We start from the raw sequence: 18,510 nt of genomic DNA on the forward strand, positions 1-18,510 counted from the left end.
ACACTGGTTGGGTATACTGGAGGTAGGAGTCTGACTGGATGCACTGGTATCATGAGATGGCTTTTTGCTGGATACATCAGAAACGTGCATACCATGGCTCAAGTTCTCTGTTGTTGTAGATATATTAACATCACTTGTTTCTGAAAAACTGTTTCTCCATCTGGGATTCTGAGTTGTGTGAAAATTTAGAATCTTTCGCTTATAATGTGTCCTTCTCTTTCTACTTTCATGTGAGAATACACTAAAGAAAGGATGAGCAAGAATGTACATGTTTTCAAAGAATGTCAATTGTTTCATTAGTACAAGCTGCATTGGAATGTTTTCATTACAGTTATATACATTTAAAGATTCTTTGTCTGTCCTCAATGCAATATTTTCCTCTTTTCTTAAACTACCAGAACTTAACCTAACTTTGGACTGGTTGGTTTTGTGCACTTCAAACCCATACTCTGGCATGAAGTTACTTTTTCTAATATAACCAGTGACAGAGGAAACTGAGCAACCATCCACAATTTCAACCACCCAGGCTAGAGAATGGACATTCTTTCCTCGGACCAAGTGGAGATCTCCCCTGTGGCGATGCTCTGAATGGTCCACCTTCTCCCCAAGTGTTAAGCCAAGCAGAGCAATATTCAGCACCAATGCTCTGATGAGGAAGCTCCAAGGTGGCTTAGGCTGGAACAAGGAGGTGGCAGTGGGGGGTCTTAGGGAGCTCATAGAGATCTTCTTCTGAGTGTGCAGGAAGGCTGGTATCTCCATAGCAAAACCTGTGAAGCAAGAAAAAAAAGCATAAAGGAGGGTGTGTCATGAGTTACAGTAGCTACTCAAATTCTCTACATTCCACTGAGAAACATCCTGAAAGCCTCTGATTTGGATCTCAAGTCTGTCTAGAATGCAAAAAAAATAATACCGGTACTGTACACAGACTCATATAGCTGAGTGGCATGTGAGATATGAATAATAAAGGTTAGAAAATGGTATTGGAAGTTCGGTAGTGAAGGTGCTCAGATAAGTGAGGTTAAGATGTGATGGAACTATGTGAGATAAAGATGAAAGAGAGTGAAGTGAAGGAATGGAAAGGTGTTGTTGTTCCTGCTGAACAACAGCAGACCCATTAATTGCAGGAAAATAACCATTCCTGCATGGCTGTCCTGTGCAGTGAACTGATGTTCCCTTGCAGTAGACACTTCACCAAAGTAAGGTGCAGGGAAGAGCGTGGGCATTTGGTTCCTAGCTGGAGGCTGCATGTGTCTCTCCATCCAGTTACCGGGGGCAACATAGTAGGCTCCACACTGCCCTGTTATTTGGTTAAATGGTTACCAGCCAGCACTGTAAATGGTTTTGAGTGTTACATGAAAGTACAGTACTAGGCTTGTCACTCAATGTACAGCCACCTGAAGTGGAAAGAATAATAATAAAATGTGGCAGGAAAGATTGGTGAAATATGATGAGAGGAGGGCAGACACAGAAACAGAATGACACAGGTGAAGTAAGAAGTAGGCAGCACAGCACTACATCACGTGAAAGAGTGATAGTTGCCACCACCTACCACCGAAAAAAAAAGTGTGAAATAAGCAAGGTCACATATAGGCTAAGCATGAGCTGGTGGAGCAGAGACAGTTGCTTTAATATTGAATGATGAATGACGAGAGAAATAAAAGACATTAATGAATCAATTCAAGGTATATGTGAGACACATTTATGTTTAAGATGATGAAAGTAACAGACATAACACTGTTCATGCTCCCTATAACTGCAGAGGTGTGGAAGAGGACAGGTGTTGGGACAAGCTGGATGGAGTGATAAACATCCATGAGTTTTAGAGTGGTGTAATATGGAGATCTGCAAAGGAAAGTTGACATTAGCCCTGTAAATGATGCAATGGATCAGTACTGGCATGAGTATCTGGGGAGAAGGCTAATGGATACGGTTGTGAACAGAATGTCAAAACACCTTTTAATTAGATGGTAAACAGAATGTCAAAACTGACAACTTATAACAATAATTTACAGTAAAACCTCAATATAACGGACCTTAATAGACTGGAATTCGCTTTCATCAGACTCGAGGAGCTACTGGACTAAATTCCTATATATCGGAAAACGTCAGATGCAGTCTGGACTGTCTGGCCATTTCAGCTATGTTCACCACAATAAGGTAAATGAAAGACATGTTTATCAGTGTACAGTACAGTATTATTATATATATTTTACCATCTGATTAATGAAGTGAAGTTATAACACAGTACAGTACCACAATAGTAGTCAAAACAGTTTAAAAACTGTTCATGCGATCTGGACTAACATTTGATATATCGGAAAAAGTCCGGATTAATAGGGAGAAGTCCGGATGTCACTTTTATCAGAATTTCGCATTTTTTGGAATGGTTTGGGCCCCAATTAGTCAGTTATAGTGAGGTCTTACTATAATATAATTTCAAATTCCATTTTATAAAGAAAGACAATGTGTACTGTACTATGGGAGTGGGAGCTCAACTGAATTCCACTATGAACTACACTATGATTAAACTGGCTCTTAAGAACTTTTCAGTATCTGTAAGAAGGAGTTTTTAGAGGCTGTGTCCAGTCAGTATGTAGAAATGGTTACCTTGAGGAGTATTTTTGCTTTTCTCAGATATCTTTCTTCAGTTTGGTAGTTTTCTTCTCCATCCATTCCATTTTTCAGTGAATGTGCTACTTCTTCTAAACAATTCACTCAAGGTTAAAACCTGAAAATCTCATGACTACCAGTTCAAAATTAGTATTAGCTACATTAGAACAGAGGCATCAACTAAATCCCATAATCCTTCATCACAATACCCTCAAGATGATCACAAGTTTTCAAGAAAAGAAGTTTAAGTTATGCAGTGGACCATGCCACTATAGGCTATTTTCCAGATTCATCGGCCAATTTCAAGGGCTCACGCGTCAGGGAAGGTGCGTAAATATGGCTGCCATTACATCAGCACCGCCCTGGGGCCCAGGCAGCGGGCACACAACTACAGGCGCTGCCCATGAGAAAGCCCTTCCATATTACAGAGCTCAGTGTTCGCAATCCACATCCCATCTTGCCATCTTCATCATGTCCTTTGTCTGGTCCTTGGTAGTCACCTGTAGGTCCCAGGCACTTTGTCTATTTAGTTAGTGGTTTTATGGGGAGGGGCAGCAACCCTCTGACAACCCACCTGTTGACAAATAGGGGAACATGTATGGGTTGGTTCATGGTTACCATCCACTATATTAAATGATACCTTTGGATACAGGAAATCATTTGCTTGTCACACAATTTAGAATCACCCCGGAATAGCGCTACATTGTCAATGGATGATGGGCATCCCCATGCACCAAAAACTGCATAAACTAAATGAACACATAAAATTCAGTTTCCACTGGTTGGGTATAATTCCAACTAAGTAGATATCGAATGGGAGTGCGGTTTGTTCAGTTCGTACCTCCATCTGTTATCATATCTACGTCCAGACTAGATTAAATCAGGTTAGGTTTGATTAGGTTGTGTTAGATTAAAGTTAGGTTAGATGCAAAGAAAGGTGGAGATAGGAGTTGGAAACTTCCACCTCCCATCTATACGTACAATGAAAAGCATTAGCAACGAAAGCTTTTTTAAGAGAAAATGCTTAGACTCAGCAACAATCATATTAATTTCAGTATCTGTTAGTTGGGTGTATTTCCCAAATTTTACCAACCTACATTATTACCTCAATTAAAACCCAAATCATTAATTGTACAGTCAGTGACAAAAGAGGCAATCACAAACTGCCCCAAACTTCTTGAGGGTTTCAAGGGAAGCGGCCAACACTACGGCCTTAAGCCTTAACGATTCAGAGTTATCCTTTAGTCAAATGCGGGAGACTTCTGAATTAAATCTGATGAGTACCTCATTACGTGTTGTTGCAACTTAAGTTCCGGCTAAACCACCCTCTCATGGGAAAACTGCCACACCATCAACCCCGACACCTCCCACCACAACAAATAAAGCACCATCTTCAGCTGCGTTGGTCTCGTATTTTGACCGATTATTGCAATAATTCAATACAAGTTTATTAAACCATGATTTTACGATCCTAAACTTTTGACACGTATATGCCAGCATAATATGATATAACTACTTTGAGAGTATTAATTTACGGCAGGAAGTGGAGATTACCTCTGTAAAATTTGATAATGTCAAATATAAAGTCGGAAAAACGATTCTCAGTAGAATCATTATTCAGACCAGTTTTCTTGTTTCTTTCTTTGGACTTGCCATTAGTGACTGATAAATGTTTTTAGTTGTATAGGCTATACAACAAAAAGAGGTGGTGGGTCTTGCCCCAAACACACGCTTCAGCAAAACTACAGAGTTACAAATCTGTGCATACCGTGCATAACAAAAAGAGGTACAGGTAGGTCCTGCCACACACACCTTCAGCAAAATAGATATGTAATGTACCCATCCCTCCCCATCTTTTTTTTTTTCTTTACATCTAGACTATTCGACGTATAATGTAATTCGCCATTAATGCTAACTTAGCTCATTACACTATATATCCCACACCCATTTACTTCATTATAATTTCGCAACCTAAGATTTATTTATATTTACTCGATGGCAATGTCCCGAGATAACAAGTATCCGAAATGGAATGTAAACAGTGTAGGATTTTTACGCTGGTATACAAATTTTATCTTCCATGATAGTATGCGCTATAGCGGGAATTAAAACTGATTTCAATAGATACTGTAGAAACAATTTAATTCATACAAGGATACTATAACTTTAATGACAAGCCATGAGTGGGTACATCGAATTGTTACCTGACGAGTTACTTGTGGTTATTCTAAGTTTTCTGCCGACTTCAGATTTGCTCGCAGTTGCACGCGTCAGCAATAGATTCTGCAATATCGTGAGTGACCGGCGAGTTGTTGGGTAAGTTTTTGCCTTATTACTATGAAGTTTAGCAGCCGCATACACTTGAGAAATATTTGTACCACGGTACTCACCCGGTTGTCTATCCCTGTTTAACAGTTGGCTCGGCAAAAATTTAGTTGGTGAATAGGGTAGCCAATATCTGCTGGCATGCCAGCCAAATCTTTTATACCATATGCATGGTAGACTGATGCCATGGGAAGGGTTGAGTTGTGCCATATGCCACATGGTTGTACAGCTAGTTGGAATTATTGTTGTAAGGAGCATCAGTCAACATATCTGAACAGAGTGACTCCTAGTAATAAGTGTAGAGATCTTTTGAATGAGTTGATAGAGCTATAGTCACGGTGCACAATTCAGAGGTTGTCATTATCATGCCTTGGCAACCCACCTGTCAACAGTATGTCCGATTTTGTATCATATTACTGTATACACAAATCATATTATTATACACGAATATATTATACTCGAATATTATTATACATAAATCACGTGTATAATTATACACAAAATCGGAAGCATAGTTGATGGATAGGTTGCCAGGGTACAATAATGACAACCTCAGTGTTGTGCGCTGACTATAGTACTGACAACCTCAGTGTTGTGCGCTGTGACTATAGTACTGACAACCTCATCAGGTAGGGAGTTCCAATGATTGATGCACCTAACACTGAAGAACCTTTATCTACATTCAGTTGATATATGAGGTTTTGACCACCTTGGATCTGTGACCCCCTAGTGCTAGTTACTGGAGTGGGGAAGAGGTACTGTTGCACAATAGAGGATTGACAGTGGAAAAATTTCCAGCATTTAAGTAAGTCAGCTTGAACTAACCTTCCTTGCACAGTGTAGAAGTTCAAGGTTATAAGCAGTTGGCATAACTCTGAGGGGCTGTCAGTTTGTTTTCCCCATCTACACTGCATGCACTCAAGAAGTCTCAGATCTCCGTAGTACCTTACCCAGTGTTTCAGATAGTTAGGCCCAAACTCCAACAGTTGTCTGATGTGAGATAAATACTGGGTTATCATAAAATTACCGTTTTGGGAGAGGGTAAAAGTAGATTATTTGCCAGACCTGCCTCTTTGTTGACAGTATTTCTGATGTGGATGTTAAACTTAAGGGAACTGTCAACCAGAATATCTAAGTTTCTCTGCGTAGTTTCCATGGGTAGATTAGAGTTATTCATGTGGCCTATGGAGTTATTCATGGGCCTATGGAGTTATTCATGTGGCCTATGGAGTTATTCATGTGGCCTATGGAGTTATTCATGTGGCCTATGGAGTTATTCATGGGCCTATGGAGTTATTCATGGGCCTATGGAGTTATTCATGGGCCTATGGAGTTAAGTGCTGTTGTTTACCAGGTCACAGTGGATGCCACACTGCTGTATGCTTCACACATTCAGTTAGCCGGCAGTCCACTGAGTTTGCATCTAGGTGACCCTGAAGCAAAAACAACAGCAGCAACACATCCACTAAAGGCAACCTTTCCTTAATGACAGAGATGGACTGCCTAAAATCATGTAATTAAACAAGGAGGTTATACCATGGGTTCAATAAGAAATTTACCAGACATTCCCAAGTTAACATTTTTGGGTGAAGATTGAACCGTACCTCATCCAGGTCCAAAACTAGACTGCAGAAGTTTCAAAAGCTAATTTATACTACAGTATTACTAAATAGGTTTTAGAATTTTTTTTTGTCTGCTTTCAGACATGTTGACCTGCAGGGAGCTTATCAGATCACCACAGATAATTTGCGAGACTTCTTGTTGCCTCGGACCCGATGTCGGAACATCACAACACTCGCTGCCAACCATGTTTACTGGATCAAGTTCCCTGTTTTTATAACAAAGCTGAAGAACCTGACATCATTGCATATACTGGGCTTACCACTCACTGCCACACAGCTGCTGGCCATCCTCACAGCCTGTCCCAAGGTGCTTATCACTCATCCAGGGTGACTGGACAACAACGGAAAGGCATCCAAACCTCACTGCCATCACCTTTTAGGCTACCAAGACTGCTCTTTGTCACCACCATCCATCCATCATCCAATCCTGCGTTGCCCCATGAGGAGCATAGGAGCCCAGGGCTAGGCAAGTTGGTCCTGACATTTAAGATGAAAGTGACCAGCCACATTCATCCCTGAGTGGCATTACTTGAGCAGTAAACCCCAACCATCCCTTGGCTATAAACCTACACAGGCGCAATCCGATTGGAGCGCCTTAGTTGCCCACTAAACCACCAGGTGCCATAATTTGATTATATACTGTAGGTACCACCCAGCATAGTAAATAGTCACCACCTATTACCATAATTGCTCACAGCACCCTCACTCACTAGGTTTTATTACCAAGTAATCATCAGTCTTAAAAACACTAACAGTAACACAATAACAGCCAGTCTCATACTGTATTATCCTCTAGCAGTTTTTAGTGACCAGATATTAGGCTACCATTGTTCTTGATGTTTATCCCCTTGTTTAGGATATGCTTTCTAGGAAAACCATTCATCAGAATGAGGTGCTCCTGCTGGAAGTGTTTTATGTATTATCCAGATTTTAGATTACTCTTCATCTTATCTCACAGCTCTTTGCAGCACAGAGGTGTCTGTAGTCAAGAGTTCTGTAAATAAGGAGTTAAGAGTAGATTGCAGGGCTATGCATCTGTTGGTATTACCCATCACTTGTTGCCAGCAGCCACATAGTTCATGTGGCATGGAAGGGATAGGGAGAGTATCAGTAGTATTAGATCAGCTCATCTGTGTGGATAAGCATTCCCTCGCCCACCCCCTCACCCCAACTGGGCAAAGGCTTCAGGAACTATCCCTGAGTCTACCTGCACTCATATGTTCACCAATGATTTGTACATACTGTACTGTGCCTATGTTTGACCTCAGGTGTTACTGAATTTTGACATCACTTTTCATGCTACAAACCAACTGTCTCTCTCAGTTAAGTTTGTAGACTGGGAAGCAGCTGTATGTGCAGAGCATCATTAGGTTGGTGGAAAAAGGTTATTATGATGATGATGATGGTGAATTGACCCATCTCATAAAAAGTGATATTGTTTACAGCTGGAAGAGTTATCCATTAACTGGCCAGATGACGTAAAAGCTGGGAGTCTAGAAGAGGGACGAGACACAGCAAAGCATCTGAGATCCCTGACGGTGCTATTGAGTCGCAACCCACTCAGCCTCCTCCACTTCCTGCAGCACACAGAAGCCCTCACCTCCCTCACTGTAACCAACCATCATGCCTCAAGCTTCTTTGCCTCTCCCAGCTCTACATCTGGTCAGTCATTGGGTTTTTGTCATTACTGTGTTTGATACTGGTTCTTTGTTTATGGCACTATGCTTATCACTGTCACCACAAGTGTTGTTCTCTAAAGCACTATGGACTGCTAGAAACTTAAATTTTGCAAATATTAAATGTAAATTAAGTTATTATATGAAGTACATGTGTAAAAGGGTAGGTTTGCAGATATTAATTTCTGTACATACAAAGAGTACAGCAACATGACCACTGTCAAAGTGGCAAATTTTACAGTGTTACTGGCGAAATAGAGCTAATCACAAACATCTGGATGTTTAAGACTGTCTGTATTACTGTCTTGATTCACAGTTGATTGTTTTATCATGGATCTCATGTTGCAGGTGGGACATCCTGTGTACTGTACTTGAATCGGTAGAAAGGTGGCCTGCAGTCCTAATGGGCCCAGGCTTGAATCCCCGCTGGGGCAGGGAACAGTTTAAGGATTTGAATTTCATAAAAGCAGACTTTACTGATGTACCAAAACACCCACCGACACATCGTAAAAGTAACCCCAATAATACCAATACACCAGTCCTGTATGAAACAGCCCTAGCATGTATTCAGTATGGACGGTGGGTGTTAGTGCTGAAGTGGTGACATGTGGAGGTGTATGGTATGCAGGAGGATTACTGGGCCTTGGGAGCAGTCTGTGAAGCCTATGCTGAGAGTCAGACATGTTAAAAAAAAAAAAAAAAGTACCAGTAGCCTACTGGTCTGACAATGGTAGTTTTCCTCTTAGATGTTTCATCCACATGAAGTTGTTATCTTCCGCCATTAGCAAGGCGAGGCAATATAGTTTGTGTGTGTGTGTGTGTGTGTGTGTGTGACCCCAAAATAGCTAGGAAAGCTTTGGGTGAATTTTCACCAAATTTTCAGGAAATAGCAAATATGTGGAGGTGCAGACACCTATTACTTTTGGTGAGGATTTGACCAAAGACAACCAAATGCCAGCTGCCGTATACTGTATTTTTGGTATGGGTTGGCATTCTTTTGAAATGTGGTGACTAAATTCTGTAGAGTTTTGCAAATTTTCTTCAGATTTGGTTTGTAGATAAATTATACCTTATCCAACAACATATTTTGGCAGGCAGTTAGCATTCGGTTCCCAAATGCCTTTGTTTCATTTCATGTTTTGATCTTTCAGCCTCTATTGGATACGTTTATTTGAAGCTACAGAATTTGGGGCATCAGATAGAGCCAGGATTCTGGGGGCTTGAATGGTGAGTGAATGGAAGCATGGCTTATTGGACTGGGCAAATTAGGGCTGTGTGGACGTTGCTGCTCCTCACCCTGTCCCAGGGTGGGAAGGGAGGTCCGGATGATGATGATGATGATGATGATCTTTCCCTGTGCAGTTTTTCATGCATCAAATAATAATTCGTTACCACATGTTCCATCATGAAGGGACATCATTTCAACTCTTTGATTACACCATCCAACATCTCAGTTAACCTGTCAGTACTAAGTCTTTCAGCCACATGTTTCATCTTTATCTGTCTCACCTTTTTCAGTTTCATTGTGTTTATCAAGATGCAAAACTATGTCTGTAATTTCAGAATCAGTATGGTGATAGGCATTTCTTCATCCTCATTCATCCATTTGACCAGATTTTCTCCACTGAGGTTACTTGGTATATCCTTAGCAACAAGTCCTGTAATACATTTTGCATACTGAAGCAACTTATGAACATTTTTTTTCTTTTCATTGCTACATTAAATCCAGTGAAGTCATTGTCAGCATTTTCATCCTGTGCATCTTTGAACATCAAGGCAGTCCACAGCTTATGCCAGGCTTTCTTAGGGTTGATGCTCGTACATTCTCCCAGGCCCTAACAATAAGCCACAGCACATCTTTTTTTCTGAATTCTTGAATAAATTTCAATATGAACTTGCCAGCATTAACTACCTCTGACATATGTTTCACGAAGAGTGAGCGATAGTTAGCCTTCGTACAACACAATGTTCCCTGGTCTTGGGGTTGGATCAATGACGTACAGTTTGATGGTAGATACAGTGTACAGACATTGAGTTCAGCTGTGTGGTGAGTTGAATAATGGTCCAGAATAAGTAGAATTTTGCAGTCTTCTGATAAGCCTACAGATATGCGATGTGCTCTGGCTTCTTGGGGGTGGAAGGAGAAAAAAAATCTAAGGTATTCTTGGAAGTAATCCAGCCATTCTATTTTGCATAGTATGTTGCTGGGTAAACTTTAACATCTTTCAAGGCCTTAGGGCATTTACTTTTTTCTTTCAACAGTGGTTTACATATGTGCATGCCTGCTGCATTTGGGCACCCTAATGCAATAACTCTGTCCTTAGATTTTATTTTTTACTCCTATGGGGCCTTCTTCGTCCTCTTATCATCCTTAGAGCTGTACATCACCAATATAATGCAGTTTCATATAATTATACACCTGCCCAGAACAGGTACTCATCTCATCATGTACTCTACAAAGCTTCTGAATCCATCCACATACTGGGCAGCTCCTCTGTGGTTTGTGGACCATTTTTCTCCACACACACACACTTTATGCATGGAAATTCTATTATGCTTCTTGACCCTTAGAAGCCACCCTTCATTGTAATCACATTCATGTTCTAGTTTAATTTCTTTATGATATAACTGAGATTGTTAAGAAATGGAATCTAAAGGTGAATGTAGGGAAGAGTAAAGTAATGGTCTTCGAGAGATATGAAGTCTTTGAATGTACAGCGAGTTTGGATGAGGAGGAATTGGAAGATGTGAGTATGTTTAAGTACTTGGGTAGTGTGATGAGTAAGGATGGAAGTTTAGAGGGTGAAGTGCTTGAAAGGGTACAACAAGGAAGAAGGTTGCTGGCTCTTTGAAAGCAGTGATAAGAAACAGGGAAGTGAGCGTGGAAGTGAATAAGTTACTGCATGACAGTATTGTGGTATCAGCTCTAACTTATGGAAGTGAAGCTTGGACCTTGTTGGAGGGGTACAAGTGAAGAGTGAGTTCAGTGGAAATGAGTTATTTGAGAGGAGTATGTGGAGGCACATGGGGAGACAGGCTGACTAACGAGGAAGTAAAGGAGCATTGTAGTGTGGATGTGAGAGAAAGCATTAGGAGAAACACATTGAGGTGGTTTGGCCATGTGGAGAGGATGGAGAGCGAGAGATTGACGAGGAGAGTGTATGTGAGTGAGGTGGAGGGGGGGAGAGGGAGGGGGAGGCCAAGGATGATATGGAGAGATGGATTGGAGAGGTATATGAGAGAGGGGGGTGTGAGCTGGGAACACAGTAGTGAAATGGTGGGGGACAGGGCGACATGGAGGTGATTTGTTTGTGGCCACTTCTTACAGGATTGAGGCATTTGGCAGTAGATAGATAGATAGGTTCATTATCATGCTACCCAACAAGTCCACTCCATCACTCCAGCATTGTCAAAACCCTTTCATCATCACTCGGTGATCCTTAGTACCCATACCATCTTTTATAGTTTTTCTAATGTTGATTTGCTTCTTCAGATCACTGCATAGAAGTTCAATATTTTTTTCCCATTGCTTCTTAGATCATAAACAGTTTACGATCTGTGTCACAACTTCCGCATGGGAAAAACCATCGTCCAGTGTTATTAACAGTTCTACTTTATCCTGTATTGATATAAACTGGTGGTTACACTTGACACATCCACCAACACTTACATCTTCAGAAGCCTTAGCTAGGGTTAAATGTAGCTAAAATAAGCGAAGAGTCAGACAGAGTACAGAGATCACCACCAAGGCATGCAGTGTAAGCAGTGCAAATGACCACATGCTACTTTCAACACCACTGGTGGGTGCCCGGTAAACTAGTCTGGTGGGTACGGAAATTTCAAGTGCTCTCTCATAATTTTGTTTAGATTAAAAGAGGTGCTGGATGATCCAATGCTGGAAAGTTGGTGGTGTACCTGTATTTTATTATAGAAAATTTTAATGATCTCTTCTTCACTGCATGTACCCTAACCCAATTTTTAGATCATTGATTGGAGTGTTGTGTTGCAGGATCAGAACTGAATGTGTCCCTACCTCATCTCACAGACCTTATCGTGGACAATGTAGGAGGCAATTTCTCCTTAAACATCCTTGGGTAAGAATAATTCTTTTTTTTTGCTTACTCAGTAGTTCTATCATCCAGTATCATAAAAGATGATTCACTGCTGTTAGACTTTAGAATAATGTCGTCATCATCATCATCATCATCATCTAACCCAGTGATGCCCTATGAGGAACGTAGGAGCCCGGGGCTAGGCAAGTTGGTCCTGACATTTAAGATGAGAGTGACCAGCCTCACTCATCCCTGAGTGACGTTACATGAGACGTAAACTCCAACCACCCCATGGATATAAATCTGCTCAGGCTCAATCTCATTGGGGTGCCTTAATTACCCACTAAATCACTAGGTACCATAATTTGGTTATATGGTTACCACCCAGCATAGTCAATGGTTTCCTGGTGTACAGGAAACCATTTGGCTTGTCATTCAGTGTGGAGTCACCCATAGACAGAAGCAAGAGGAAACAATGAAAGAAAGAAAGACAAAAGAGGAAAGGGCAGGCACGCGAGAGCAGCGCTACATCAAGTGAGTGAATGGTGAGCACCCCCACCTACCACTAAGAGTAATGTTTTTGTAATTAATGAACATGCTTTAAGTGAAATTTGGTAATTATTTTCTTCATTTTGTTACAGGATATCCACCGTTTCTTTAAATATTGAAAATTATCTCAATCATCTATTTAAAGAATGAAAGAATTAGAGCCAGTGATCAATGCTAGTGAATGTTCTGTGTCATATATCCTCAGGGATGGTTGCAGTATCTGTATATTGTTTCCTCTAAGCTCATGAAGTGTACAAGGTTTTTTCTCCATGAAGGTGGGTCCACAGAAAAGATGTAGAGGTAAACATGGATAATTAACCCTCTTGTACATGACTCAAGTTATTAAGTTTTCATTTCACGACGACACACTTTGGCTGCTGTAGAAGCTCGTTCACCCATCATATAAATTCTTAGACAATTTTCTTCCTGTAGAATCTCCTTAGTGGGCATATAGTATACATCACTGGTTTTGCAAAAGAATGGTCTGTAAGGTGAGTATAAAAAAAAATGTGTTATATGAAGTGTTGTATTTTTTTATTTTTTATGCAAGAAGTAACCTGAATAAGCATAAAAAAATTTCCCAATCTCCTAACTCAAAACTTTTCTTGTAAGTTTTTTACATGCACCATTTACTGTACTGTACTTAGAATGCCCTGCTTACAAGCATGCCAGTGGTGGTATTCCCAGTTTGATACATGGAATAGTTTTACAGAAAATATGTAACAACTGAAAGCAGCAGCTAATCTCTAGTGTTCATAGTCCTCTTTCGCAGTGCATTTTCTTGTAAACACTAATTCACAGATTACCGCACATCATCACACCATCTTGGCCGTCTCCATCCATGTCTTACTCTGTTTATCATACACACAAATATGTATTTACATTCTTTATGAAATGGGAATATCGCATGGCAATGCCAGTAATTTGCTTTACAAAAATAATACTTCCTGGCATGTAGAAATTATATACCATGTACATGGCAGCCCGAGAGTTGGTAAAAATTTAAATGACCCGCATAAGCATGTTACTAGTTCCTGCCGGGAGGACAGCGATGACAAAAAGCTGATGCTATGCTTGTTGTAGCAAGCTACAGTGGTGCCATTTCATTTATTTTGAGGAATTTATGTCTACCTGTGATGCATTAAGTTTTGACACCCTGAGCTCAGAATTTTTTTTTTTTTCTGTATGAGGTTGTAAATTTTTCTTTACTCATTTGTGAGTCAAGTGAACTTTCACGTGAAGACATTTTGACGCAATAATGTGTTCCATGCATGAGAGGGTTAAGAATGCATGCCAGGTTATCAAGTAGGGCATTATCACTGGATCAGTGTAGTAGCTGAACTGATGCTTACTGTGCTGAGCTGGCAGGAGACTGGCATTTCATTTGCTGTGGATGCCTCTTTAAACTCAAGAGTCAGAGAGTTTCTCAGTACAGTATACTGTATGACTGAATTAAGCTGTATAGTACAGTAGTGTCTAAGTACAAAGTTTCATTAATGATGCATACATTATATTAGGGTTATTTTAGGGCTTTAGGGTAGTGAATCACCTTGTATATCACTTTTTTTTTTCTATAATTAGAGTGCAGCTTACAGTTCTGTTGGTAAGTCACAAAACTCATTGTTCCTTTCAGTAGTTGAGACACACAGGTATCTTACTTTGACTTGTTTATGCTTAATGTATCATCATTGGCTGCATCAGTACCACTCCCATTGCTCGCATATGCTCTGAAACCAAAGTCCTCCATGTTAGAGAATATCTTGATATTAGAGGCACACGGTTTTAAGTGGCAACCTGTGCCAACTCACAAGGCCCCTGACATTGCATGACAGACCCACACAACACAGCTAGAGGGGCACTCAGCGGAGTGCATCTCTCCAACAAGGGCAGTGTAATTTCCAAACCACTCTTAATAATGGGTTAGGTTTTCTCATCATGCATTGGGGTTTCACAAAAAATGTTTCCTGGATTCAGAATCTGTAATATGATCCAGATTGGTCCCAAAATTTAATCAGTTGTTCCCTGGAACATGGGCTATCTACCCACTAAATTTGGTTCCAATCTCTCTTTTAGTTTTTGAGTAATCCTGCTAACAGACAAGCAATCAAACAGACAAATAGGGGTGAAAACATACTCTCCTTCTCGGAGAGAACTACACACAAAACAACCACCACACAAACATTACCAGAGCCTCTTCAGCAGCACCCCACATCTAGGCACTCCAACACTAGCAATGAAGAAACACCTACATATGCATTAATTGTGCAAGGCAGTACATCTCACTCAGAACACCGTACTACAAGCCCTCACTCCAAACATCCAACTGTCAGAGGTATTCTTAAATACAGCTGATTGAATTTGCCTAGGTGGGCTGTTATCAGGATCACCCAGTCTAGTAATTACTAGCTTAGATTTGAGTTGGGTAAAATCACAGATGACACCTGCCGTGCTTGTAGAATAGGCCCACACAGTATAACACACTTTACGGAGGAAAGCATAACACATGCCACACTAAAATGCAGACATATCAAAGGTCCAGGGAACATATAGGATGACCCCACAGGGGCAGTTGCTTACATGCAGTTGGTCTGCTGGGCCAGGCATGACCATGATTGACCGACAGCTTTGTCTAATGTGAGGTGATTGGCAAAGGTATACAGTAAAGTGTTGTTATACAACTGTTTGCTAAGTGATAAATTGCTACGACAGTAATTAAAAAATTATACTTTTTTTTGTGAATAACGATGAAAGATTAGTTGCAGTTTTGCTAGAACGATAATTGCAATGTCCATCTCCGAGAATCGTGTGCAGACACTGTGATGCACACAACCGACAGTCAGCTTTCTAAGTCAACATGGCAGCCCAGTGTTTAGATTTGCTGGGATCATCTGCCTTTCATTCCATTATGTGCATGATAGGCCATTGAAACACCATTGTTACTGTCAAAGAACAGTGCAGATGCATAAGAAATAGTGCAGTGTGTAATATTAAGTGAAATGAGAACTTTTGTTGGTTGTGAAATTCTGGAACTTGTGATTTGGAAAGTGGTAGCATCATCAGTGGTTCTCAGGTAAGAAGTAACTTATAATGTTACTGATGTACAGGGAACTGGTGAACACAGTGGTGGCAGGGGCTGGGGTTGATGCTGAGTGGAGGACCTTCTGGATCAACACACCCATGACGATGATGAAGATGTACAACCCGTCTGCCCTCGGTAAGCGTCATTCTCAGTAATTCACCTCTCCCTCATCCCTCACATCTGACACTACATTTATTTATTTATATTAGTGGTAGGTTGGGGTTGCTCGCCATCCATTCACATGATGTAGTGCTGCTCACAGGTGACTGCGCTTTCCTCTCATCATTCCTTCCTCTTCTGTGTTTCTTTCCTTCATTCTTTCCTCTCCCTTCTGTCTGTGGGTGACTGTACACTGAGTGACTGGCCAAATGGTTTCCAGTACACCAGGAAACCATTTACAATGCTGGGTGATAACCATATAGCCAAATTATGATGCCTGGTGGTTTAGTGGGTAATTAAGGCACTTCAGTGAGATTGTGCCTGTGTGGTTTAGTGGGTAATTAAGGCACTTCAGTGAGATTGTGCCTGTGCAGATTTATGTCCAAGGGATGGTTGGGGTTTATTTCTTACATAATGTCACTCCTAAATGAATATCTGGTTACACTCATCTTAAATGTCAGGACCAACTTGTCTAGCCCCGGGCTTCTAAGCTCCTCATGGGACAACACAGGATTAGATGATGGATGGATATATATACAGTATACCCATCCATCCATCATCCAATCCTATGTTGTCCCATGAGGAGTGTAGAAGCCCAGGGCTAGGCAAGTTGATCCTGACATTTAAGATGAGAATGACCAGCCTCACTCATCCCTGAGTGACATTACGTGAGAAGTAAACCCCAACCACCCCTTGGATATAAATCTGCTCAGGCTCAATCTGATTGGGGTGCCTTAATTACCCACTAAATCACTAGGTACCATAATTTGGTTATATGGTTACCACCCTGGGCAGCACTACATCGAGTGAGTGGGTGGTGAGTACCCCCACCTACCACCTCCATATACATATATATATATATATATATATATATATATGGAGTGAGGCCTGGGAAGTACAGGAAGAGGATATTTTCAGGGTCAGACATATAGGAATGACAATGATTAGGTCAATGAGTAGTGCATCCTCAAGTGCGAGGTTGAGGGGGGGCTAGGTTTGCTATGGAAGAGTTGAGGGGTAGAATGGAACTGGAGTGTATTGGTGTTGTGATGAGGAGAGGTAGTTTGAAATGGTTTGGGCATGTGGAACGGATGGAGGATGATAATTGGATACAAAAAGTGAGAAGTATTAACATTAGTGGTAGGGTTGTGAGAGGTAGACTAAAAAAAGACCTGGGACGAGGCCATAGAGTGTGACCTTAGCGATAAGAAACTGAACAGGGAAGCTGCCAGAGATTAAGCAGCTTGGAGAGTCGCCATTAGGTGACCAAGGCCGACGCATGCAAGCATGTTGGAGCCTTCAAAAATGATATGAAACATATATATATATATATATATATATATATATATATATATATATATATATATATATATACACACACACGCTGTATGTATACAGAGAGAGAGAGAGAAATTGATAGGTAGACTGATAGCTAGATAGGTACATACATACCAGGGTGTGGAGTCATTGATAAAATTTCCTGACTCCGACTCTGACTCATAAATTTTTCAAATCTGACTCCAACTCTGAGTCCAACTCCGACTTAAGTACATGCTGTACTGATAATATGGCACATGGATATGATGCAGGTAAATGAATAATATTCATGAATTTTGAAAGATGCAGTTCTTAAATCTTTATTTTATATATATATATATATATATATATATATATAACGGCCATGCCACGTTGAGTACACCGCTTCCCATGCGATCAGCGAAGTTAAGCAACGTTGGGTCTGGTTAGTACTTGGATGGGTGACCGCCTGGGAACACCAGATGCTGTTGGCATCCCTACGTGTCAAGTGGGGTTGGTGGAGGATTGGTGCCCCTCCCTGTAAAACAGTTAACTCTGAGCCCTTGGCCACCCCGTCTGGGATACATGGCGTCTGGCAATGAATGAATGATGATATATATATATATATATTTTTATGCACCAAAGGCCAGGAGCCTGCAAACTGTTCCCTCCAAGAAAAAACAAACACAATAAAAAAAAGAGAGCCAAATTCAAGATCCGTTCATTTCGAGATGCCTGGACACACTGCGTTTGAAAGACTGGAGATCATAGGAAGTATGAAATACGGACAGAGGGAGACAGTTCCAGAGTTTACTTGTTGCATAAATGAAGGACTGGGAGTAATGGTTAACTCTTGCATAAATGAAGGACTGGGAGTAATGGTTAACTCATGCATTAGAGAGTTGGACGGAAAAGGGCTGAGAGGTTGTTGCTAGACAGGTGCTACTAGCCCATTGTAGAGGTGGAGGGATGCAGGCAGAAAGTTCTGAGGATCAATGACCATTGAAGTAGCGATAGAAAAGAGATAAAGATGCAACAGTGCAGCGAAGAGACAGAGGTTGAAGGGAGCCAGTAAGAGGAGGAGAGTTAATGAGACAAAAAGCCTTTGACTCCACCCTATTGTTTACTAATAGTGCTTGCAT

General features: G+C 40.9%; 1 non-coding gene across 1 annotated transcript; it reads left to right on the top strand.

Moving 5' to 3' along the window:
- Positions 1-17,743: 17,743 nt before the first annotated feature.
- Positions 17,744-17,862, top strand: LOC145392300 (5S ribosomal RNA). Its single transcript, XR_013895971.1, has one exon. It is a non-coding gene; the product is annotated as a 5S ribosomal RNA (ribosomal RNA).
- Positions 17,863-18,510: the final 648 nt, after the last annotated feature.

Source organism: Coenobita brevimanus, chromosome 21, assembly GCF_032717465.1.
Source record: "Coenobita brevimanus isolate Jiangsu-jjx chromosome 21, ASM3271746v2, whole genome shotgun sequence".
NCBI classification, from domain to species: Eukaryota; Metazoa; Arthropoda; class Malacostraca; order Decapoda; family Coenobitidae; genus Coenobita; species Coenobita brevimanus.